Genomic DNA, 26,148 nt, shown 5'->3' on the forward strand with positions numbered 1-26,148 from the left:
GGTAAAGGACGCTGAACCACTCAAAGCATAGGGGCCTTTTTGAAAGTGGGCTGGGGATACAAAAATAGAGATTATCCCTGACACCAATCCATCTAGAGTGTCAGAGCCCAACATGCAAAGTGCAGGGGAAGTGGTTAAATGAGCTTTCTTCCGTGAGAAGGAAACACTATCGTTCTAAAGTGAGATAGTGCATTTCAACCTCAAAGGCAGCAAATTCCTCAAATGGAACATTGCTAGCACCAGGATCTAAAGCAGGCTTTCACTGTGTTGAAGGTAGTCAGTTTTTGTTAAATATCATGACCAACACAATGTGATCCATATTACTTCCATATTGACAGAAAATATATTCAGGCACAGGCTCCCACTAGAAGGTAATGAGGACATTCAAATGCGGTGAACGTCTTTTTAATGCCTAAAGGAATGATTGTGACTTTTACTTACCATATAAATTGGTCAAATGATGCCGTATGCCGGAAGACTTGCTTTTTTTTTTTTCTTCAGTCTCGGCAATGCAGAGAAATTCTGTGGTGAAACACTGCCCCTGCTGGCCATTCAGTATAATCTGCAGATGGAAAAGTCGACTGTTAGAACAATTTTTATAAAGGGTAAACAGATCAATACTATGGAGTCTATATTATTGTGAAAATCAACAGCTCATTAGAAAATCAAATCCCAATTAGTGTTTTTAACCTCCCATACTTCTTTGAATCCCACGCCTCACTTGCTAACACTCTCTTAACAACTGTAGCACATACATTGGGACACAGATATATTGATCTTTTTGCCAGCCAAGTGGCAGTGAACCCTTCTGAATTCATTTGTTTTAGGATATGGTACACTGGTAGAAATTAAGCCAGCTGATAAGTTGAGAGAGGAAGGGTTATGCTACAGTTAATGGGAATAATAAAATCAATGAATAGCATATTTACCATCCTCATTTTAGCAAATTTCTACCAGTTCAGCAATAGTAAAGTTGAGACTCTTCTGCTCAAACGCACGTTCATACAAATTCAGAAGTCTCAAAAAATGCCCCAATTTCTTTAATCTTAACATCTTAGTTTGCAGTAGGGCATCCTGTCTACCCTACTACTCATTTAATTACCAAGATGAATTTATCCTACTGTTTAATAGGCAACAGAGTGGCCCTCATGTCAGACAACATCTTGTTTTTGCTTTATGATGTCAGCTTGCTAGGCAATAGAGTGGCCCTCAGGTCAGACAACATTCTTGCTTTAGCTTTATGATGTCAGAGCACCAGTGGACCAATTGTCCTTGTGGGAGCTGACCACACAGGAGGATGAGATTTCAGAAGTTATGCAGTAGGTTACTATCTGTGTTTGTAAGGCAAGTAGGAGGGGGAATGGTAAAGGACGCTGAACCACTCAAAGCATAGGGGCCTTTTTGAAAGTGGGCTGGGGATACAAAAATAGAGATTATCCCTGACACCAATCCATCTAGAGTGTCAGAGCCCAACATGCAAAGTGCAGGGGAAGTGGTTAAATGAGCTTTCTTCCGTGAGAAGGAAACACTATCGTTCTAAAGTGAGATAGTGCATTTCAACCTCAAAGGCAGCAAATTCCTCAAATGGAACATTGCTAGCGCCAGGATCTAAAGCAGGCTTTCGTAGTGTTGAAGGTAGTCAGTTTTTTTTAAATATCATGACCAACACAATGTGATCCATATTACTTCCATATTGACAGAAAATATATTCAGGCACAGGCTCCCACTAGAAGGTAATGAGGACATTCAAATGCGGTGAACGTCTTTTTAATGCCTAAAGGAATGATTGTGAGTTTTACTTACCATATAAATTGTTCAAATGATGCCGTATGCCGGAAGACTTGCTTTTTTTTTTCTTCAGTCTCGGCAATGCAGAGAAATTCTGTGGTGAAACACTGCCCCTGCTGGCCATTCAGTATAATCTGCAGATGGAAAAGTCGACTGTTAGAACAATTTTTATAAAGGGTAAACAGATCAATACTATGGAGTCTATATTATTGTGAAAATCAACAGCTCATTAGAAAATCAAATCCCAATTAGTGTTTTTAACCTCCCATACTTCTTTGAATCCCACGCCTCACTTGCTAACACTCTCTAAACAACTGTAGCACATACATTGGGACACAGATATATTGATCTTTTTGCCAGCCAAGTGGCAGTGAACCCTTCTGAATTCATTTGTTTTAGGATATGGTACACTGGTAGAAATTAAGCCAGCTGATAAGTTGAGAGAGGAAGGGTTATGCTACAGTTAATGGGAATAATAAAATCAATGAATAGCATATTTACCATCCTCATTTTAGCCAATTTCTACCAGTTCAGCAATAGTAAAGTTGAGACTCTTCTGCTCAAACGTACGTTCATATAAATTCAGAAGTCTCAAAAAATGCCCCAATTTCTTTAATCTTAACATCTTAGTTTGCAGTAGGGCATCCTGTCTACCCTACTACTCATTTAATTACCAAGATGAATGTATCCTACTGTTTAATAGGCAACAGAGTGGCCCTCATGTCAGACAACATCTTGTTTTTGCTTTATGATGTCAGCTTGCTAGGCAACAGAGTGGCCCTCAGGTCAGACAACATTCTTGCTTTAGCTTTATGATGTCAGAGCACCAGTGGACCAATTGTTCTTGTGGGAGCTGACCACACAGGAGGATGAGATTTCAGAAGTTATGCAGTAGGTTACTATCTGTGTTTGTAAGGCAAGTAGGAGGGGGAATGGTAAAGGATGCTGAACCACTCAAAGCATAGGGGCCTTTTTGAAAGTGGGCTGGGGATACAAAAATAGAGATTATCCCTGACACCAATCCATCTAGAGTGTCAGAGCCCAACATGCAAAGTGCAGGGGAAGTGGTTAAATGAGCTTTCTTCCGTGAGAAGGAAACACTATCGTTCTAAAGTGAGATAGTGCATTTCAACCTCAAAGGCAGCAAATTCCTCAAATGGAACATTGCTAGCGCCAGGATCTAAAGCAGGCTTTCGTAGTGTTGAAGGTAGTCAGTTTTTTTTAAATATCATGACCAACACAATGTGATCCATATTACTTCCATATTGACAGAAAATATATTCAGGCACAGGCTCCCACTAGAAGGTAATGAGGACATTCAAATGCGGTGAACGTCTTTTTAATGCCTAAAGGAATGATTGTGAGTTTTACTTACCATATAAATTGGTCAAATGATGCCGTATGCCGGAAGACTTGCTTTTTTTTTTTTCTTCAGTCTCGGCAATGCAGAGAAATTCTGTGGTGAAACACTGCCCCTGCTGGCCATTCAGTATAATCTGAAGATGGAAAAGTTGACTGTTAGAACAATTTTTATAAAGGGTAAACAGATCAATACTATGGAGTCTATATTACTGTGAAAATCAACAGCTCATTAGAAAATCAAATCCCAATTAGTGTTTTTAACCTCCCATACTTCTTTGAATCCCACGCCTCACTTGCTAACACTCTCTAAACAACTGTAGCACATACATTGGGACACAGATATATTGATCTTTTTGCCAGCCAAGTGGCAGTGAACCCTTCTGAATTCATTTGTTTTAGGATATGGTACACTGGTAGAAATTAAGCCAGCTGATAAGTTGAGAGAGGAAGGGTTATGCTACAGTTAATGGGAATAATAAAATCAATGAATAGCATATTTACCATCCTCATTTTAGCCAATTTCTACCAGTTCAGCAATAGTAAAGTTGAGACTCTTCTGCTCAAACGTACGTTCATACAAATTCAGAAGTCTCAAAAAAGTCCCCAATTTCTTTCATCTTAACATCTTAGTTTGCAGTAGGGCATCCTGTCTACCCTACTACTCATTTAATTACCAAGATGAATGTATCCTACTGTTTAATAGTCAACAGAGTGGCCCTCATGTCAGACAACATCTTGTTTTTGCTTTATGATGTCAGCTTGCTAGGCAACAGAGTGGCCCTCAGGTCAGACAACATTCTTGCTTTAGCTTTATGATGTCAGAGCACCAGTGGACCAATTGTTCTTGTGGGAGCTGACCACACAGGAGGATGAGATTTCAGAAGTTATGCAGTAGGTTACTATCTGTGTTTCTAAGGCAAGTAGGAGGGGGAATGGTAAAGGACGCTGAACCACTCAAAGCATAGGGGCCTTTTTGAAAGTGGGCTGGGGATACAAAAATAGAGATTATCCCTGACACCAATCCATCTAGAGTGTCAGAGCCCAACATGCAAAGTGCAGGGGAAGTGGTTAAATGAGCTTTCTTCCGTGAGAAGGAAACACTATCGTTCTAAAGTGAGATAGTGCATTTCAACCTCAAAGGCAGCAAATTCCTCAAATGGAACATTGCTAGCACCAGGATCTAAAGCAGGCTTTCACTGTGTTGAAGGTAGTCAGTTTTTGTTAAATATCATGACCAACACAATGTGATCCATATTACTTCCATATTGACAGAAAATATATTCAGGCACAGGCTCCCACTAGAAGGTAATGAGGACATTCAAATGCGGTGAACGTCTTTTTAATGCCTAAAGGAATGATTGTGACTTTTACTTACCATATAAATTGGTCAAATGATGCCGTATGCCGGAAGACTTGCTTTTTTTTTTTTCTTCAGTCTCGGCAATGCAGAGAAATTCTGTGGTGAAACACTGCCCCTGCTGGCCATTCAGTATAATCTGCAGATGGAAAAGTCGACTGTTAGAACAATTTTTATAAAGGGTAAACAGATCAATACTATGGAGTCTATATTATTGTGAAAATCAACAGCTCATTAGAAAATCAAATCCCAATTAGTGTTTTTAACCTCCCATACTTCTTTGAATCCCACGCCTCACTTGCTAACACTCTCTTAACAACTGTAGCACATACATTGGGACACAGATATATTGATCTTTTTGCCAGCCAATTGGCAGTGAACCCTTCTGAATTCATTTGTTTTAGGATATGGTACACTGGTAGAAATTAAGCCAGCTGATAAGTTGAGAGAGGAAGGGTTATGCTACAGTTAATGGGAATAATAAAATCAATGAATAGCATATTTACCATCCTCATTTTAGCAAATTTCTACCAGTTCAGCAATAGTAAAGTTGAGACTCTTCTGCTCAAACGTACGTTCATACAAATTCAGAAGTCTCAAAAAATGCCCCAATTTCTTTAATCTTAACATCTTAGTTTGCAGTAGGGCATCCTGTCTACCCTACTACTCATTTAAATACCAAGATGAATGTATCCTACTGTTTAATAGGCAACAGAGTGGCCCTCATGTCAGACAACATCTTGTTTTTGCTTTATGATGTCAGCTTGCTAGGCAATAGAGTGGCCCTCAGGTCAGACAACATTCTTGCTTTAGCTTTATGATGTCAGAGCACCAGTGGACCAATTGTCCTTGTGGGAGCTGACCACACAGGAGGATGAGATTTCAGAAGTTATGCAGTAGGTTACTATCTGTGTTTGTAAGGCAAGTAGGAGGGGGAATGGTAAAGGACGCTGAACCACTCAAAGCATAGGGGCCTTTTTGAAAGTGGGCTGGGGATACAAAAATAGAGATTATCCCTGACACCAATCCATCTAGAGTGTCAGAGCCCAACATGCAAAGTGCAGGGGAAGTGGTTAAATGAGCTTTCTTCCGTGAGAAGGAAACACTATCGTTCTAAAGTGAGATAGTGCATTTCAACCTCAAAGGCAGCAAATTCCTCAAATGGAACATTGCTAGCGCCAGGATCTAAAGCAGGCTTTCGTAGTGTTGAAGGTAGTCAGTTTTTTTTAAATATCATGACCAACACAATGTGATCCATTATTACTTCCATATTGACAGAAAATATATTCAGGCACAGGCTCCCACTAGAAGGTAATGAGGACATTCAAATGCTGTGAACGTCTTTTTAATGCCTAAAGGAATGATTGTGAGTTTTACTTACCATATAAATTGTTCAAATGATGCCGTATGCCGGAAGACTTGCTTTTTTTTTTCTTCAGTCTCGGCAATGCAGAGAAATTCTGTGGTGAAACACTGCCCCTGCTGGCCATTCAGTATAATCTGCAGATGGAAAAGTTGACTGTTAGTGCAATTTTTATAAAGGGTAAACAGATCAATACTATGGAGTCTATATTATTGTGAAAATCAACAGCTCATTAGAAAATCAAATCCCAATTAGTGTTTTTAACCTCCCATACTTCTTTGAATCCCACGCCTCACTTGCTAACACTCTCTAAACAACTGTAGCACATACATTGGGACACAGATATATTGATCTTTTTGCCAGCCAAGTGGCGGTGAACCCTTCTGAATTCATTTGTTTTAGGATATGGTACACTGGTAGAAATTAAGCCAGCTGATAAGTTGAGAGAGGAAGGGTTATGCTACAGTTAATGGGAATAATAAAATCAATGAATAGCATATTTACCATCCTCATTTTAGCAAATTTCTACCAGTTCAGCAATAGTAAAGTTGAGACTCTTCTGCTCAAACGTACGTTCATACAAATTCAGAAGTCTCAAAAAATGCCCCAATTTCTTTCATCTTAACATCTTAGTTTGCAGTAGGGCATCCTGTCTACCCTACTACTCATTTAATTACCAAGATGAATGTATCCTACTGTTTAATAGGCAACAGAGTGGCCCTCATGTCAGACAACATCTTGTTTTTGCTTTATGATGTCAGCTTGCTAGGCAATAGAGTGGCCCTCAGGTCAGACAACATTCTTGCTTTAGCTTTATGATGTCAGAGCACCAGTGGGCCAATTGTCCTTGTGGGAGCTGACCACACAGGAGGATGAGATTTCAGAAGTTATGCAGTAGGTTACTATCTGTGTTTGTAAGGCAAGTAGGAGGGGGAATGGTAAAGGACGCTGAACCACTCAAAGCATAGGGGCCTTTTTGAAAGTGGGCTGGGGATACAAAAATAGAGATTATCCCTGACACCAATCCATCTAGAGTGTCAGAGCCCAACATGCAAAGTGCAGGGGAAGTGGTTAAATGAGCTTTCTTCCGTGAGAAGGAAACACTATCGTTCTAAAGTGAGATAGTGCATTTCAACCTCAAAGGCAGCAAATTCCTCAAATGGAACATTGCTAGCGCCAGGATCTAAAGCAGGCTTTCGTAGTGTTGAAGGTAGTCAGTTTTTTTTAAATATCATGACCAACACAATGTGATCCATATTACTTCCATATTGACAGAAAATATATTCAGGCACAGGCTCCCACTAGAAGGTAATGAGGACATTCAAATGCTGTGAACGTCTTTTTAATGCCTAAAGGAATGATTGTGAGTTTTACTTACCATATAAATTGTTCAAATGATGCCGTATGCCGGAAGACTTGCTTTTTTTTTTCTTCAGTCTCGGCAATGCAGAGAAATTCTGTGGTGAAACACTGCCCCTGCTGGCCATTCAGTATAATCTGCAGATGGAAAAGTCCACTGTTAGAACAATTTTTATAAAGGGTAAACAGATCAATACTATGGAGTCTATATTATTGTGAAAATCAACAGCTCATTAGAAAATCAAATCCCAATTAGTGTTTTTAACCTCCCATACTTCTTTGAATCCCACGCCTCACTTGCTAACACTCTCTAAACAACTGTAGCACATACATTGGGACACAGATATATTGATCTTTTTGCCAGCCAAGTGGCAGTGAACCCTTCTGAATTCATTTGTTTTAGGATATGGTACACTGGTAGAAATTAAGCCAGCTGATAAGTTGAGAGAGGAAGGGTTATGCTACAGTTAATGGGAATAATAAAATCAATGAATAGCATATTTACCATCCTCATTTTAGCCAATTTCTACCAGTTCAGCAATAGTAAAGTTGAGACTCTTCTGCTCAAACGTACGTTCATACAAATTCAGAAGTCTCAAGAAATTCCCCAATTTCTTTCATCTTAACATCTTAGTTTGCAGTAGGGCATCCTGTCTACCCTACTACTCATTTAATTACCAAGATGAATGTATCCTACTGTTTAATAGGCAACAGTGTGGCCCTCATGTCAGACAACATCTTGTTTTTGCTTTATGATGTCAGCTTGCTAGGCAACAGAGTGGCCCTCAGGTCAGACAACATTCTTGCTTTAGCTTTATGATGTCAGAGCACCAGTGGACCAATTGTTCTTGTGGGAGCTGACCACACAGGAGGATGAGATTTCAGAAGTTATGCAGTAGGTTACTATCTGTGTTTGTAAGGCAAGTAGGAGGGGGAATGGTAAAGGACGCTGAACCACTCAAAGCATAGGGGCCTTTTTGAAAGTGGGCTGGGGATACAACAATAGAGATTATCCCTGACACCAATCCATCTAGAGTGTCAGAACCCAACATGCAAAGTGCAGGGGAAGTGGTTAAATGAGCTTTCTTCCGTGAGAAGGAAACACTATCGTTCTAAAGTGAGATAGTGCATTTCAACCTCAAAGGCAGCAAATTCCTCAAATGGAACATTGCTAGCGCCAGGATCTAAAGCAGGCTTTCGTAGTGTTGAAGGTAGTCAGTTTTTTTTAAATATCATGACCAACACAATGTGATCCATATTACTTCCATATTGACAGAAAATATATTCAGGCACAGGCTCCCACTAGAAGGTAATGAGGACATTCAAATGCTGTGAACGTCTTTTTAATGCCTAAAGGAATGATTGTGAGTTTTACTTACCATATAAATTGTTCAAATGATGCCGTATGCCGGAAGACTTGCTTTTTTTTTTCTTCAGTCTCGGCAATGCAGAGAAATTCTGTGGTGAAACACTGCCCCTGCTGGCCATTCAGTATAATCTGCAGATGGAAAAGTCGACTGTTAGAACAATTTTTATAAAGGGTAAACAGATCAATACTATGGAGTCTATATTATTGTGAAAATCAACAGCTCATTAGAAAATCAAATCCCAATTAGTGTTTTTAACCTCCCATACTTCTTTGAATCCCACGCCTCACTTGCTAACACTCTCTTAACAACTGTAGCACATACATTGGGACACAGATATATTGATCTTTTTGCCAGCCAATTGGCAGTGAACCCTTCTGAATTCATTTGTTTTAGGATATGGTACACTGGTAGAAATTAAGCCAGCTGATAAGTTGAGAGAGGAAGGGTTATGCTACAGTTAATGGGAATAATAAAATCAATGAATAGCATATGTACCATCCTCATTTTAGCCAATTTCTACCAGTTCAGCAATAGTAAAGTTGAGACTCTTCTGCTCAAACGTACGTTCATACAAATTCAGAAGTCTCAAAAAATGCCCCAATTTCTTTAATCTTAACATCTTAGTTTGCAGTAGGGCATCCTGTCTACCCTACTACTCATTTAATTACCAAGATGAATGTATCCTACTGTTTAATAGGCAACAGAGTGGCCCTCATGTCAGACAACATCTTGTTTTTGCTTTATGATGTCAGCTTGCTAGGCAATAGAGTGGCCCTCAGGTCAGACAACATTCTTGCTTTAGCTTTATGATGTCAGAGCACCAGTGGACCAATTGTCCTTGTGGGAGCTGACCACACAGGAGGATGAGATTTCAGAAGTTATGCAGTAGGTTACTATCTGTGTTTGTAAGGCAAGTAGGAGGGGGAATGGTAAAGGACGCTGAACCACTCAAAGCATAGGGGCCTTTTTGAAAGTGGGCTGGGGATACAAAAATAGAGATTATCCCTGACACCAATCCATCTAGAGTGTCAGAGCCCAACATGCAAAGTGCAGGGGAAGTGGTTAAATGAGCTTTCTTCCGTGAGAAGGAAACACTATCGTTCTAAAGTGAGATAGTGCATTTCAACCTCAAAGGCAGCAAATTCCTCAAATGGAACATTGCTAGCGCCAGGATCTAAAGCAGGCTTTCGTAGTGTTGAAGGTAGTCAGTTTTTTTTAAATATCATGACCAACACAATGTGATCCATATTACTTCCATATTGACAGAAAATATATTCAGGCACAGGCTCCCACTAGAAGGTAATGAGGACATTCAAATGCTGTGAACGTCTTTTTAATGCCTAAAGTAATGATTGTGAGTTTTACTTACCATATAAATTGTTCAAATGATGCCGTATGCCGGAAGACTTGCTTTTTTTTTTCTTCAGTCTCGGCAATGCAGAGAAATTCTGTGGTGAAACACTGCCCCTGCTGGCCATTCAGTATAATCTGCAGATGGAAAAGTTGACTGTTAGAACAATTTTTATAAAGGGTAAACAGATCAATACTATGGAGTCTATATTATTGTGAAAATCAACAGCTCATTAGAAAATCAAATCCCAATTAGTGTTTTTAACCTCCCATACTTCTTTGAATCCCACGCCTCACTTGCTAACACTCTCTAAACAACTGTAGCACATACATTGGGACACAGATATATTGATCTTTTTGCCAGCCAAGTGGCGGTGAACCCTTCTGAATTCATTTGTTTTAGGATATGGTACACTGGTAGAAATTAAGCCAGCTGATAAGTTGAGAGAGGAAGGGTTATGCTACAGTTAATGGGAATAATAAAATCAATGAATAGCATATTTACCATCCTCATTTTAGCAAATTTCTACCAGTTCAGCAATAGTAAAGTTGAGACTCTTCTGCTCAAACGTACGTTCATACAAATTCAGAAGTCTCAAAAAATGCCCCAATTTCTTTAATCTTAACATCTTAGTTTGCAGTAGGGCATCCTGTCTACCCTACTACTCATTTAATTACCAAGATGAATGTATCCTACTGTTTAATAGGCAACAGAGTGGCCCTCATGTCAGACAACATCTTGTTTTTGCTTTATGATGTCAGCTTGCTAGGCAATAGAGTGGCCCTCAGGTCAGACAACATTCTTGCTTTAGCTTTATGATGTCAGAGCACCAGTGGACCAATTGTCCTTGTGGGAGCTGACCACACAGGAGGATGAGATTTCAGAAGTTATGCAGTAGGTTACTATCTGTGTTTGTAAGGCAAGTAGGAGGGGGAATGGTAAAGGACGCTGAACCACTCAAAGCATAGGGGCCTTTTTGAAAGTGGGCTGGGGATACAAAAATAGAGATTATCCCTGACACCAATCCATCTAGAGTGTCAGAGCCCAACATGCAAAGTGCAGGGGAAGTGGTTAAATGAGCTTTCTTCCGTGAGAAGGAAACACTATCGTTCTAAAGTGAGATAGTGCATTTCAACCTCAAAGGCAGCAAATTCCTCAAATGGAACATTGCTAGCGCCAGGATCTAAAGCAGGCTTTCGTAGTGTTGAAGGTAGTCAGTTTTTTTTAAATATCATGACCAACACAATGTGATCCATATTACTTCCATATTGACAGAAAATATATTCAGGCACAGGCTCCCACTAGAAGGTAATGAGGACATTCAAATGCGGTGAACGTCTTTTTAATGCCTAAAGGAATGATTGTGAGTTTTACTTACCATATAAATTGGTCAAATGATGCCGTATGCCGGAAGACTTGCTTTTTTTTTTTTCTTCAGTCTCGGCAATGCAGAGAAATTCTGTGGTGAAACACTGCCCCTGCTGGCCATTCAGTATAATCTGCAGATGGAAAAGTCGACTGTTAGAACAATTTTTATAAAGGGTAAACAGATCAATACTATGGAGTCTATATTATTGTGAAAATCAACAGCTCATTAGAAAATCAAATCCCAATTAGTGTTTTTAACCTCCCATACTTCTTTGAATCCTACGCCTCACTTGCTAACACTCTCTAAACAACTGTAGCACATACATTGGGACACAGATATATTGATCTTTTTGCCAGCCAAGTGGCGGTGAACCCTTCTGAATTCATTTGTTTTAGGATATGGTACACTGGTAGAAATTAAGCCAGCTGATAAGTTGAGAGAGGAAGGGTTATGCTACAGTTAATGGGAATAATAAAATCAATGAATAGCATATTTACCATCCTCATTTTAGCAAATTTCTACCAGTTCAGCAATAGTAAAGTTGAGACTCTTCTGCTCAAACGTACGTTCATACAAATTCAGAAGTCTCAAAAAATTCCCCAATTTCTTTCATCTTAACATCTTAGTTTGCAGTAGGGCATCCTGTCTACCCTACTACTCATTTAATTACCAAGATGAATGTATCCTACTGTTTAATAGGCAACAGAGTGGCCCTCATGTCAGACAACATCTTGTTTTTGCTTTATGATGTCAGCTTGCTAGGCAACAGAGTGGCCCTCAGGTCAGACAACATTCTTGCTTTAGCTTTATGATGTCAGAGCACCAGTGGACCAATTGTTCTTGTGGGAGCTGACCACACAGGAGGATGAGATTTCAGAAGTTATGCAGTAGGTTACTATCTGTGTTTGTAAGGCAAGTAGGAGGGGGAATGGTAAAGGACGCTGAACCACTCAAAGCATAGGGGCCTTTTTGAAAGTGGGCTGGGGATACAAAAATAGAGATTATCCCTGACACCAATCCATCTAGAGTGTCAGAGCCCAACATGCAAAGTGCAGGGGAAGTGGTTAAATGAGCTTTCTTCCGTGAGAAGGAAACACTATCGTTCTAAAGTGAGATAGTGCATTTCAACCTCAAAGGCAGCAAATTCCTCAAATGGAACATTGCTAGCGCCAGGATCTAAAGCAGGCTTTCGTAGTGTTGAAGGTAGTCAGTTTTTTTTAAATATCATGACCAACACAATGTGATCCATATTACTTCCATATTGACAGAAAATATATTCAGGCACAGGCTCCCACTAGAAGGTAATGAGGACATTCAAATGCGGTGAACGTCTTTTTAATGCCTAAAGGAATGATTGTGAGTTTTACTTACCATATAAATTGGTCAAATGATGCCGTATGCCGGAAGACTTGCTTTTTTTTTTTCTTCAGTCTCGGCAATGCAGAGAAATTCTGTGGTGAAACACTGCCCCTGCTGGCCATTCAGTATAATCTGCAGATGGAAAAGTCGACTGTTAGAACAATTTTTATAAAGGGTAAACAGATCAATACTATGGAGTCTATATTATTGTGAAAATCAACAGCTCATTAGAAAATCAAATCCCAATTAGTGTTTTTAACCTCCCATACTTCTTTGAATCCCACGCCTCACTTGCTAACACTCTCTAAACAACTGTAGCACATACATTGGGACACAGATATATTGATCTTTTTGCCAGCCAAGTGGCGGTGAACCCTTCTGAATTCATTTGTTTTAGGATATGGTACACTGGTAGAAATTAAGCCAGCTGATAAGTTGAGAGAGGAAGGGTTATGCTACAGTTAATGGGAATAATAAAATCAATGAATAGCATATTTACCATCCTCATTTTAGCAAATTTCTACCAGTTCAGCAATAGTAAAGTTGAGACTCTTCTGCTCAAACGTACGTTCATACAAATTCAGAAGTCTCAAAAAATTCCCCAATTTCTTTCATCTTAACATCTTAGTTTGCAGTAGGGCATCCTGTCTACCCTACTACTCATTTAATTACCAAGAGGAATGTATCCTACTGTTTAATAGGCAACAGAGTGGCCCTCATGTCAGACAACATCTTGTTTTTGCTTTATGATGTCAGCTTGCTAGGCAACAGAGTGGCCCTCAGGTCAGACAACATTCTTGCTTTAGCTTTATGATGTCAGAGCACCAGTGGACCAATTGTTCTTGTGGGAGCTGACCACACAGGAGGATGAGATTTCAGAAGTTATGCAGTAGGTTACTATCTGTGTTTGTAAGGCAAGTAGGAGGGGGAATGGTAAAGGACGCTGAACCACTCAAAGCATAGGGGCCTTTTTGAAAGTGGGCTGGGGATACAAAAATAGAGATTATCCCTGACACCAATCCATCTAGAGTGTCAGAGCCCAACATGCAAAGTGCAGGGGAAGTGGTTAAATGAGCTTTCTTCCGTGAGAAGGAAACACTATCGTTCTAAAGTGAGATAGTGCATTTCAACCTCAAAGGCAGCAAATTCCTCAAATGGAACATTGCTAGCGCCAGGATCTAAAGCAGGCTTTCGTAGTGTTGAAGGTAGTCAGTTTTTTTTAAATATCATGACCAACACAATGTGATCCATATTACTTCCATATTGACAGAAAATATATTCAGGCACAGGCTCCCACTAGAAGGTAATGAGGACATTCAAATGCTCTGAACGTCTTTTTAATGCCTAAAGGAATGATTGTGAGTTTTACTTACCATATAAATTGTTCAAATGATGCCGTATGCCGGAAGACTTGCTTTTTTTTTTCTTCAGTCTCGGCAATGCAGAGAAATTCTGTGGTGAAACACTGCCCCTGCTGGCCATTCAGTATAATCTGCAGATGGAAAAGTTGACTGTTAGAACAATTTTTATAAAGGGTAAACAGATCAATACTATGGAGTCTATATTATTGTGAAAATCAACAGCTCATTAGAAAATCAAATCCCAATTAGTGTTTTTAACCTCCCATACTTCTTTGAATCCCACGCCTCACTTGCTAACACTCTCTAAACAACTGTAGCACATACATTGGGACACAGATATATTGATCTTTTTGCCAGCCAAGTGGCGGTGAACCCTTCTGAATTCATTTGTTTTAGGATATGGTACACTGGTAGAAATTAAGCCAGCTGATAAGTTGAGAGAGGAAGGGTTATGCTACAGTTAATGGGAATAATAAAATCAATGAATAGCATATTTACCATCCTCATTTTAGCAAATTTCTACCAGTTCAGCAATAGTAAAGTTGAGACTCTTCTGCTCAAACGTACGTTCATACAAATTCAGAAGTCTCAAAAAATGCCCCAATTTCTTGAATCTTAACATCTTAGTTTGCAGTAGGGCATCCTGTCTACCCTACTACTCATTTAATTACCAAGATGAATGTATCCTACTGTTTAATAGGCAACAGAGTGGCCCTCATGTCAGACAACATCTTGTTTTTGCTTTATGATGTCAGCTTGCTAGGCAATAGAGTTGCCCTCAGGTCAGACAACATTCTTGCTTTAGCTTTATGATGTCAGAGCACCAGTGGACCAATTGTCCTTGTGGGAGCTGACCACACAGGAGGATGAGATTTCAGAAGTTATGCAGTAGGTTACTATCTGTGTTTGTAAGGCAAGTAGGAGGGGGAATGGTAAAGGACGCTGAACCACTCAAAGCATAGGGGCCTTTTTGAAAGTGGGCTGGGGATACAAAAATAGAGATTATCCCTGACACCAATCCATCTAGAGTGTCAGAGCCCAACATGCAAAGTGCAGGGGAAGTGGTTAAATGAGCTTTCTTCCGTGAGAAGGAAACACTATCGTTCTAAAGTGAGATAGTGCATTTCAACCTCAAAGGCAGCAAATTCCTCAAATGGAACATTGCTAGCGCCAGGATCTAAAGCAGGCTTTCGTAGTGTTGAAGGTAGTCAGTTTTTTTTAAATATCATGACCAACACAATGTGATCCATATTACTTCCATATTGACAGAAAATATATTCAGGCACAGGCTCCCACTAGAAGGTAATGAGGACATTCAAATGCGGTGAACGTCTTTTTAATGCCTAAAGGAATGATTGTGAGTTTTACTTACCATATAAATTGGTCAAATGATGCCGTATGCCGGAAGACTTGCTTTTTTTTTTTTCTTCAGTCTCGGCAATGCAGAGAAATTCTGTGGTGAAACACTGCCCCTGCTGGCCATTCAGTATAATCTGCAGATGGAAAAGTCGACTGTTAGAACAATTTTTATAAAGGGTAAACAGATCAATACTATGGAGTCTATATTATTGTGAAAATCAACAGCTCATTAGAAAATCAAATCCCAATTAGTGTTTTTAACCTCCCATACTTCTTTGAATCCCACGCCTCACTTGCTAACACTCTCTAAACAACTGTAGCACATACATTGGGACACAGATATATTGATCTTTTTGCCAGCCAAGTGGCGGTGAACCCTTCTGAATTCATTTGTTTTAGGATATGGTACACTGGTAGAAATTAAGCCAGCTGATAAGTTGAGAGAGGAAGGGTTATGCTACAGTTAATGGGAATAATAAAATCAATGAATAGCATATTTACCATCCTCATTTTAGCCAATTTCTACCAGTTCAGCAATAGTAAAGTTGAGACTCTTCTGCTCAAACGTACGTTCATACAAATTCAGAAGTCTCAAAAAATTCCCCAATTTCTTTCATCTTAACATCTTAGTTTGCAGTAGGGCATCCTGTCTACCCTACTACTCATTTAATTACCAAGATGAATGTATCCTACTGTTTAATAGGCAACAGAGTGGCCCTCATGTCAGACAACATCTTGTTTTTGCTTTATGATGTCAGCTTGCTAGGCAACAGAGTGGCCCTCAGGTCAGACAACATTCTTGCTTTAGCTTTATGATGTCAGAGCACCAGTGGACCAATTGTTCTTGTGGGAGCTGACCACACAGGAGGATGAGATTTCAGAAGTTATGCAGTAGGTTACTATCTGTGTTTCTAAGGCAAGTAGGAGGGGGAATGGTAAAGGACGCTGAACCACTCAAAGCATAGGGGCCTTTTTGAAAGTGGGCTGGGGATACAAAAATAGAGATTATCCCTGACACCAATCCATCTAGAGTGTCAGAGCCCAACATGCAAAGTGCAGGGGAAGTGGTTAAATGAGCTTTCTTCCGTGAGAAGGAAACACTATCGTTCTAAAGTGAGATAGTGCATTTCAACCTCAAAGGCAGCAAATTCCTCAAATGGAACATTGCTAGCGCCAGGATCTAAAGCAGGCTTTCGTAGTGTTGAAGGTAGTCAGTTTTTTTTAAATATCATGACCAACACAATGTGATCCATATTACTTCCATATTGACAGAAAATATATTCAGGCACAGGCTCCCACTAGAAGGTAATGAGGACATTCAAATGCGGTGAACGTCTTTTTAATGCCTAAAGGAATGATTGTGAGTTTTACTTACCATATAAATTGGTCAAATGATGCCGTATGCCGGAAGACTTGCTTTTTTTTTTTTCTTCAGTCTCGGCAATGCAGAGAAATTCTGTGGTGAAACACTGCCCCTGCTGGCCATTCAGTATAATCTGCAGATGGAAAAGTCGACTGTTAGAACAATTTTTATAAAGGGTAAACAGATCAATACTATGGAGTCTATATTATTGTGAAAATCAACAGCTCATTAGAAAATCAAATCCCAATTAGTGTTTTTAACCTCCCATACTTCTTTGAATCCCACGCCTCACTTGCTAACACTCTCTTAACAACTGTAGCACATACATTGGGACACAGATATATTGATCTTTTTGCCAGCCAATTGGCAGTGAACCCTTCTGAATTCATTTGTTTTAGGATATGGTACACTGGTAGAAATTAAGCCAGCTGATAAGTTGAGAGAGGAAGGGTTATGCTACAGTTAATGGGAATAATAAAATCAATGAATAGCATATTTACCATCCTCATTTTAGCAAATTTCTACCAGTTCAGCAATAGTAAAGTTGAGACTCTTCTGCTCAAACGTACGTTCATACAAATTCAGAAGTCTCAAAAAATTCCCCAATTTCTTTCATCTTAACATCTTAGTTTGCAGTAGGGCATCCTGTCTACCCTACTACTCATTTAATTACCAAGAGGAATGTATCCTACTGTTTAATAGGCAACAGAGTGGCCCTCATGTCAGACAACATCTTGTTTTTGCTTTATGATGTCAGCTTGCTAGGCAACAGAGTGGCCCTCAGGTCAGACAACATTCTTGCTTTAGCTTTATGATGTCAGAGCACCAGTGGACCAATTGTTCTTGTGGGAGCTGACCACACAGGAGGATGAGATTTCAGAAGTTATGCAGTAGGTTACTATCTGTGTTTGTAAGGCAAGTAGGAGGGGGAATGGTAAAGGACGCTGAACCACTCAAAGCATAGGGGCCTTTTTGAAAGTGGGCTGGGGATACAAAAATAGAGATTATCCCTGACACCAATCCATCTAGAGTGTCAGAGCCCAACATGCAAAGTGCAGGGGAAGTGGTTAAATGAGCTTTCTTCCGTGAGAAGGAAACACTATCGTTCTAAAGTGAGATAGTGCATTTCAACCTCAAAGGCAGCAAATTCCTCAAATGGAACATTGCTAGCGCCAGGATCTAAAGCAGGCTTTCGTAGTGTTGAAGGTAGTCAGTTTTTTTTAAATATCATGACCAACACAATGTGATCCATATTACTTCCATATTGACAGAAAATATATTCAGGCACAGGCTCCCACTAGAAGGTAATGAGGACATTCAAATGCTGTGAACGTCTTTTTAATGCCTAAAGGAATGATTGTGAGTTTTACTTACCATATAAATTGTTCAAATGATGCCGTATGCCGGAAGACTTGCTTTTTTTTTTCTTCAGTCTCGGCAATGCAGAGAAATTCTGTGGTGAAACACTGCCCCTGCTGGCCATTCAGTATAATCTGCAGATGGAAAAGTTGACTGTTAGAACAATTTTTATAAAGGGTAAACAGATCAATACTATGGAGTCTATATTATTGTGAAAATCAACAGCTCATTAGAAAATCAAATCCCAATTAGTGTTTTTAACCTCCCATACTTCTTTGAATCCCACGCCTCACTTGCTAACACTCTCTAAACAACTGTAGCACATACATTGGGACACAGATATATTGATCTTTTTGCCAGCCAAGTGGCGGTGAACCCTTCTGAATTCATTTGTTTTAGGATATGGTACACTGGTAGAAATTAAGCCAGCTGATAAGTTGAGAGAGGAAGGGTTATGCTACAGTTAATGGGAATAATAAAATCAATGAATAGCATATTTACCATCCTCATTTTAGCAAATTTCTACCAGTTCAGCAATAGTAAAGTTGAGACTCTTCTGCTCAAACGTACGTTCATATAAATTCAGAAGTCTCAAAAAATGCCCCAATTTCTTGAATCTTAACATCTTAGTTTGCAGTAGGGCATCCTGTCTACCCTACTACTCATTTAATTACCAAGATGAATGTATCCTACTGTTTAATAGGCAACAGAGTGGCCCTCATGTCAGACAACATCTTGTTTTTGCTTTATGATGTCAGCTTGCTAGGCAATAGAGTTGCCCTCAGGTCAGACAACATTCTTGCTTTAGCTTTATGATGTCAGAGCACCAGTGGACCAATTGTCCTTGTGGGAGCTGACCACACAGGAGGATGAGATTTCAGAAGTTATGCAGTAGGTTACTATCTGTGTTTGTAAGGCAAGTAGGAGGGGGAATGGTAAAGGACGCTGAACCACTCAAAGCATAGGGGCCTTTTTGAAAGTGGGCTGGGGATACAAAAATAGAGATTATCCCTGACACCAATCCATCTAGAGTGTCAGAGCCCAACATGCAAAGTGCAGGGGAAGTGATTAAATGAGCTTTCTTCCGTGAGAAGGAAACACTATCGTTCTAAAGTGAGATAGTGCATTTCAACCTCAAAGGCAGCAAATTCCTCAAATGGAACATTGCTAGCGCCAGGATCTAAAGCAGGCTTTCGTAGTGTTGAAGGTAGTCAGTTTTTTTTAAATATCATGACCAACACAATGTGATCCATATTACTTCCATATTGACAGAAAATATATTCAGGCACAGGCTCCCACTAGAAGGTAATGAGGACATTCAAATGCGGTGAACGTCTTTTTAATGCCTAAAGGAATGATTGTGAGTTTTACTTACCATATAAATTGGTCAAATGATGCCGTATGCCGGAAGACTTGCTTTTTTTTTTTTTCTTCAGTCTCGGCAATGCAGAGAAATTCTGTGGTGAAACACTGCCCCTGCTGGCCATTCAGTATAATCTGCAGATGGAAAAGTCGACTGTTAGAACAATTTTTATAAAGGGTAAACAGATCAATACTATGGAGTCTATATTATTGTGAAAATCAACAGCTCATTAGAAAATCAAATCCCAATTAGTGTTTTTAACCTCCCATACTTCTTTGAATCCCACGCCTCACTTGCTAACACTCTCTAAACAACTGTAGCACATACATTGGGACACAGATATATTGATCTTTTTGCCAGCCAAGTGGCGGTGAACCCTTCTGAATTCATTTGTTTTAGGATATGGTACACTGGTAGAAATTAAGCCAGCTGATAAGTTGAGAGAGGAAGGGTTATGCTACAGTTAATGGGAATAATAAAATCAATGAATAGCATATTTACCATCCTCATTTTAGCCAATTTCTACCAGTTCAGCAATAGTAAAGTTGAGACTCTTCTGCTCAAACGTACGTTCATACAAATTCAGAAGTCTCAAAAAATTCCCCAATTTCTTTCATCTTAACATCTTAGTTTGCAGTAGGGCATCCTGTCTACCCTACTACTCATTTAATTACCAAGATGAATGTATCCTACTGTTTAATAGGCAACAGAGTGGCCCTCATGTCAGACAACATCTTGTTTTTGCTTTATGATGTCAGCTTGCTAGGCAACAGAGTGGCCCTCAGGTCAGACAACATTCTTGCTTTAGCTTTATGATGTCAGAGCACCAGTGGACCAATTGTTCTTGTGGGAGCTGACCACACAGGAGGATGAGATTTCAGAAGTTATGCAGTAGGTTACTATCTGTGTTTGTAAGGCAAGTAGGAGGGGGAATGGTAAAGGACGCTGAACCACTCAAAGCATAGGGGCCTTTTTGAAAGTGGGCTGGGGATACAAAAATAGAGATTATCCCTGACACCAATCCATCTAGAGTGTCAGAGCCCAACATGCAAAGTGCAGGGGAAGTGGTTAAATGAGCTTTCTTCCGTGAGAAGGAAACACTATCGTTCTAAAGTGAGATAGTGCATTTCAACCTCAAAGGCAGCAAATTCCTCAAATGGAACATTGCTAGCGCCAGGATCTAAAGCAGGCTTTCGTAGTGTTGAAGGTAGTCAGTTTTTTTTAAATATCATGACCAACACAATGTGATCCATATTACTTCCATATTGACAGAAAATATATTCAGGCACAGGCTCCCACTAGAAGGTAATGAGGACATTCAAATGCTGTGAACGTCTTTTTAATGCCTAAAGGAATGATTGTGAGTTTTACTTACCATATAAATTGTTCAAATGATGCCGTATGCCGGAAGACTTGCTTTTTTTTTTCTTCAGTCTCGGCAATGCAGAGAAATTCTGTGGTGAAACACTGCCCCTGCTGGCCATTCAGTATAATCTGCAGATGGAAAAGTTGACTGTTAGAACAATTTTTATAAAGGGTAAACAGATCAATACTATGGAGTCTATATTATTGTGAAAATCAACAGCTCATTAGAAAATCAAATCCCAATTAGTGTTTTTAACCTCCCATACTTCTTTGAATCCCACGCCTCACTTGCTAACACTCTCTAAACAACTGTAGCACATACATTGGGACACAGATATATTGATCTTTTTGCCAGCCAAGTGGCGGTGAACCCTTCTGAATTCATTTGTTTTAGGATATGGTACACTGGTAGAAATTAAGCCAGCTGATAAGTTGAGAGAGGAAGGGTTATGCTACAGTTAATGGGAATAATAAAATCAATGAATAGCATATTTACCATCCTCATTTTAGCAAATTTCTACCAGTTCAGCAATAGTAAAGTTGAGACTCTTCTGCTCAAACGTACGTTCATATAAATTCAGAAGTCTCAAAAAATGCCCCAATTTCTTGAATCTTAACATCTTAGTTTGCAGTAGGGCATCCTGTCTACCCTACTACTCATTTAATTACCAAGATGAATGTATCCTACTGTTTAATAGGCAACAGAGTGGCCCTCATGTCAGACAACATCTTGTTTTTGCTTTATGATGTCAGCTTGCTAGGCAATAGAGTTGCCCTCAGGTCAGACAACATTCTTGCTTTAGCTTTATGATGTCAGAGCACCAGTGGACCAATTGTCCTTGTGGGAGCTGACCACACAGGAGGATGAGATTTCAGAAGTTATGCAGTAGGTTACTATCTGTGTTTGTAAGGCAAGTAGGAGGGGGAATGGTAAAGGACGCTGAACCACTCAAAGCATAGGGGCCTTTTTGAAAGTGGGCTGGGGATACAAAAATAGAGATTATCCCTGACACCAATCCATCTAGAGTGTCAGAGCCCAACATGCAAAGTGCAGGGGAAGTGGTTAAATGAGCTTTCTTCCGTGAGAAGGAAACACTATCGTTCTAAAGTGAGATAGTGCATTTCAACCTCAAAGGCAGCAAATTCCTCAAATGGAACATTGCTAGCGCCAGGATCTAAAGCAGGCTTTCGTAGTGTTGAAGGTAGTCAGTTTTTTTTAAATATCATGACCAACACAATGTGATCCATATTACTTCCATATTGACAGAAAATATATTCAGGCACAGGCTCCCACTAGAAGGTAATGAGGACATTCAAATGCGGTGAACGTCTTTTTAATGCCTAAAGGAATGATTGTGAGTTTTACTTACCATATAAATTGGTCAAATGATGCCGTATGCCGGAAGACTTGCTTTTTTTTTTTTTCTTCAGTCTCGGCAATGCAGAGAAATTCTGTGGTGAAACACTGCCCCTGCTGGCCATTCAGTATAATCTGCAGATGGAAAAGTCGACTGTTAGAACAATTTTTATAAAGGGTAAACAGATCAATACTATGGAGTCTATATTATTGTGAAAATCAACAGCTCATTAGAAAATCAAATCCCAATTAGTGTTTTTAACCTCCCATACTTCTTTGAATCCCACGCCTCACTTGCTAACACTCTCTAAACAACTGTAGCACATACATTGGGACACAGATATATTGATCTTTTTGCCAGCCAAGTGGCGGTGAACCCTTCTGAATTCATTTGTTTTAGGATATGGTACACTGGTAGAAATTAAGCCAGCTGATAAGTTGAGAGAGGAAGGGTTATGCTACAGTTAATGGGAATAATAAAATCAATGAATAGCATATTTACCATCCTCATTTTAGCCAATTTCTACCAGTTCAGCAATAGTAAAGTTGAGACTCTTCTGCTCAAACGTACGTTCATACAAATTCAGAAGTCTCAAAAAATTCCCCAATTTCTTTCATCTTAACATCTTAGTTTGCAGTAGGGCATCCTGTCTACCCTACTACTCATTTAATTACCAAGATGAATGTATCCTACTGTTTAATAGGCAACAGAGTGGCCCTCATGTCAGACAACATCTTGTTTTTGCTTTATGATGTCAGCTTGCTAGGCAACAGAGTGGCCCTCAGGTCAGACAACATTCTTGCTTTAGCTTTATGATGTCAGAGCACCAGTGGACCAATTGTTCTTGTGGGAGCTGACCACACAGGAGGATGAGATTTCAGAAGTTATGCAGTAGGTTACTATCTGTGTTTCTAAGGCAAGTAGGAGGGGGAATGGTAAAGGACGCTGAACCACTCAAAGCATAGGGGCCTTTTTGAAAGTGGGCTGGGGATACAAAAATAGAGATTATCCCTGACACCAATCCATCTAGAGTGTCAGAGCCCAACATGCAAAGTGCAGGGGAAGTGGTTAAATGAGCTTTCTTCCGTGAGAAGGAAACACTATCGTTCTAAAGTGAGATAGTGCATTTCAACCTCAAAGGCAGCAAATTCCTCAAATGGAACATTGCTAGCGCCAGGATCTAAAGCAGGCTTTCGTAGTGTTGAAGGTAGTCAGTTTTTTTTAAATATCATGACCAACACAATGTGATCCATATTACTTCCATATTGACAGAAAATATATTCAGGCACAGGCTCCCACTAGAAGGTAATGAGGACATTCAAATGCGGTGAACGTCTTTTTAATGCCTAAAGGAATGATTGTGAGTTTTACTTACCATATAAATTGGTCAAATGATGCCGTATGCCGGAAGACTTGCTTTTTTTTTTTTCTTCAGTCTCGGCAATGCAGAGAAATTCTGTGGTGAAACACTGCCCCTGCTGGCCATTCAGTATAATCTGCAGATGGAAAAGTCGACTGTTAGAACAATTTTTATAAAGGGTAAACAGATCAATACTATGGAGTCTATATTATTGTGAAAATCAACAGCTCATTAGAAAATCAAATCCCAATTAGTGTTTTTAACCTCCCATACTTCTTTGAATCCCACGCCTCACTTGCTAACACTCTCTTAACAACTGTAGCACATACATTGGGACACAGATATATTGATCTTTTTGCCAGCCAATTGGCAGTGAACCCTTCTGAATTCATTTGTTTTAGGATATGGTACACTGGTAGAAATTAAGCCAGCTGATAAGTTGAGAGAGGAAGGGTTATGCTACAGTTAATGGGAATAATAAAATCAATGAATAGCATATTTACCATCCTCATTTTAGCCAATTTCTACCAGTTCAGCAATAGTAAAGTTGAGACTCTTCTGCTCAAACGTACGTTCATACAAATTCAGAAGTCTCAAAAAATGCCCCAATTTCTTTAATCTTAACATCTTAGTTTGCAGTAGGGCATCCTGTCTACCCTACTACTCATTTAATTACCAAGATGAATGTATCCTACTGTTTAATAGGCAACAGAGTGGCCCTCATGTCAGACAACATCTTGTTTTTGCTTTATGATGTCAGCTTGCTAGGCAATAGAGTGGCCCTCAGGTCAGACAACATTCTTGCTTTAGCTTTATGATGTCAGAGCACCAGTGGACCAATTGTCCTTGTGGGAGCTGACCACACAGGAGGATGAGATTTCAGAAGTTATGCAGTAGGTTACTATCTGTGTTTGTAAGGCAAGTAGGAGAGGGAATGGTAAAGGACGCTGAACCACTCAAAGCATAGGGGCCTTTTTGAAAATGGGCTGGGGATACAAAAATAGAGATTATCCCTGACACCAATCCATCTAGAGTGTCAGAGCCCAACATGCAAAGTGCAGGGGAAGTGGTTAAATGAGCTTTCTTCCGTGAGAAGGAAACACTATCGTTCTAAAGTGAGATAGTGCATTTCAACCTCAAAGGCAGCAAATTCCTCAAATGGAACATTGCTAGCGCCAGGATCTAAAGCAGGCTTTCGTAGTGTTGAAGGTAGTCAGTTTTTTTTAAATATCATGACCAACACAATGTGATCCATATTACTTCCATATTGACAGAAAATATATTCAGGCACAGGCTCCCACTAGAAGGTAATGAGGACATTCAAATGCTGTGAACGTCTTTTTAATGCCTAAAGGAATGATTGTGAGTTTTACTTACCATATAAATTGTTCAAATGATGCCGTATGCCGGAAGACTTGCTTTTTTTTTTCTTCAGTCTCGGCAATGCAGAGAAATTCTGTGGTGAAACACTGCCCCTGCTGGCCATTCAGTATAATCTGCAGATGGAAAAGTTGACTGTTAGAACAATTTTTATAAAGGGTAAACAGATCAATACTATGGAGTCTATATTATTGTGAAAATCAACAGCTCATTAGAAAATCAAATCCCAATTAGTGTTTTTAACCTCCCATACTTCTTTGAATCCCACGCCTCACTTGCTAACACTCTCTAAACAACTGTAGCACATACATTGGGACACAGATATATTGATCTTTTTGCCAGCCAAGTGGCGGTGAACCCTTCTGAATTCATTTGTTTTAGGATATGGTACACTGGTAGAAATTAAGCCAGCTGATAAGTTGAGAGAGGAAGGGTTATGCTACAGTTAATGGGAATAATAAAATCAATGAATAGCATATTTACCATCCTCATTTTAGCAAATTTCTACCAGTTCAGCAATAGTAAAGTTGAGACTCTTCTGCTCAAACGTACGTTCATACAAATTCAGAAGTCTCAAAAAATGCCCCAATTTCTTTAATCTTAACATCTTAGTTTGCAGTAGGGCATCCTGTCTACCCTACTACTCATTTAATTACCAAGATGAATGTATCCTACTGTTTAATAGGCAACAGAGTGGCCCTCATGTCAGACAACATCTTGTTTTTGCTTTATGATGTCAGCTTGCTAGGCAACAGAGTGGCCCTCAGGTCAGACAACATTCTTGCTTTAGCTTTATGATGTCAGAGCACCAGTGGACCAATTGTTCTTGTGGGAGCTGACCACACAGGAGGATGAGATTTCAGAAGTTATGCAGTAGGTTACTATCTGTGTTTCTAAGGCAAGTAGGAGGGGGAATGGTAAAGGACGCTGAACCACTCAAAGCATAGGGGCCTTTTTGAAAGTGGGCTGGGGATACAAAAATAGAGATTATCCCTGACACCAATCCATCTAGAGTGTCAGAGCCCAACATGCAAAGTGCAGGGGAAGTGGTTAAATGAGCTTTCTTCCGTGAGAAGGAAACACTATCGTTCTAAAGTGAGATAGTGCATTTCAACCTCAAAGGCAGCAAATTCCTCAAATGGAACATTGCTAGCGCCAGGATCTAAAGCAGGCTTTCGTAGTGTTGAAGGTAGTCAGTTTTT

This window comes from Lissotriton vulgaris, chromosome 5 (assembly GCF_964263255.1).
Source record: "Lissotriton vulgaris chromosome 5, aLisVul1.2, whole genome shotgun sequence".
Taxonomy (NCBI): domain Eukaryota; kingdom Metazoa; phylum Chordata; class Amphibia; order Caudata; family Salamandridae; genus Lissotriton; species Lissotriton vulgaris.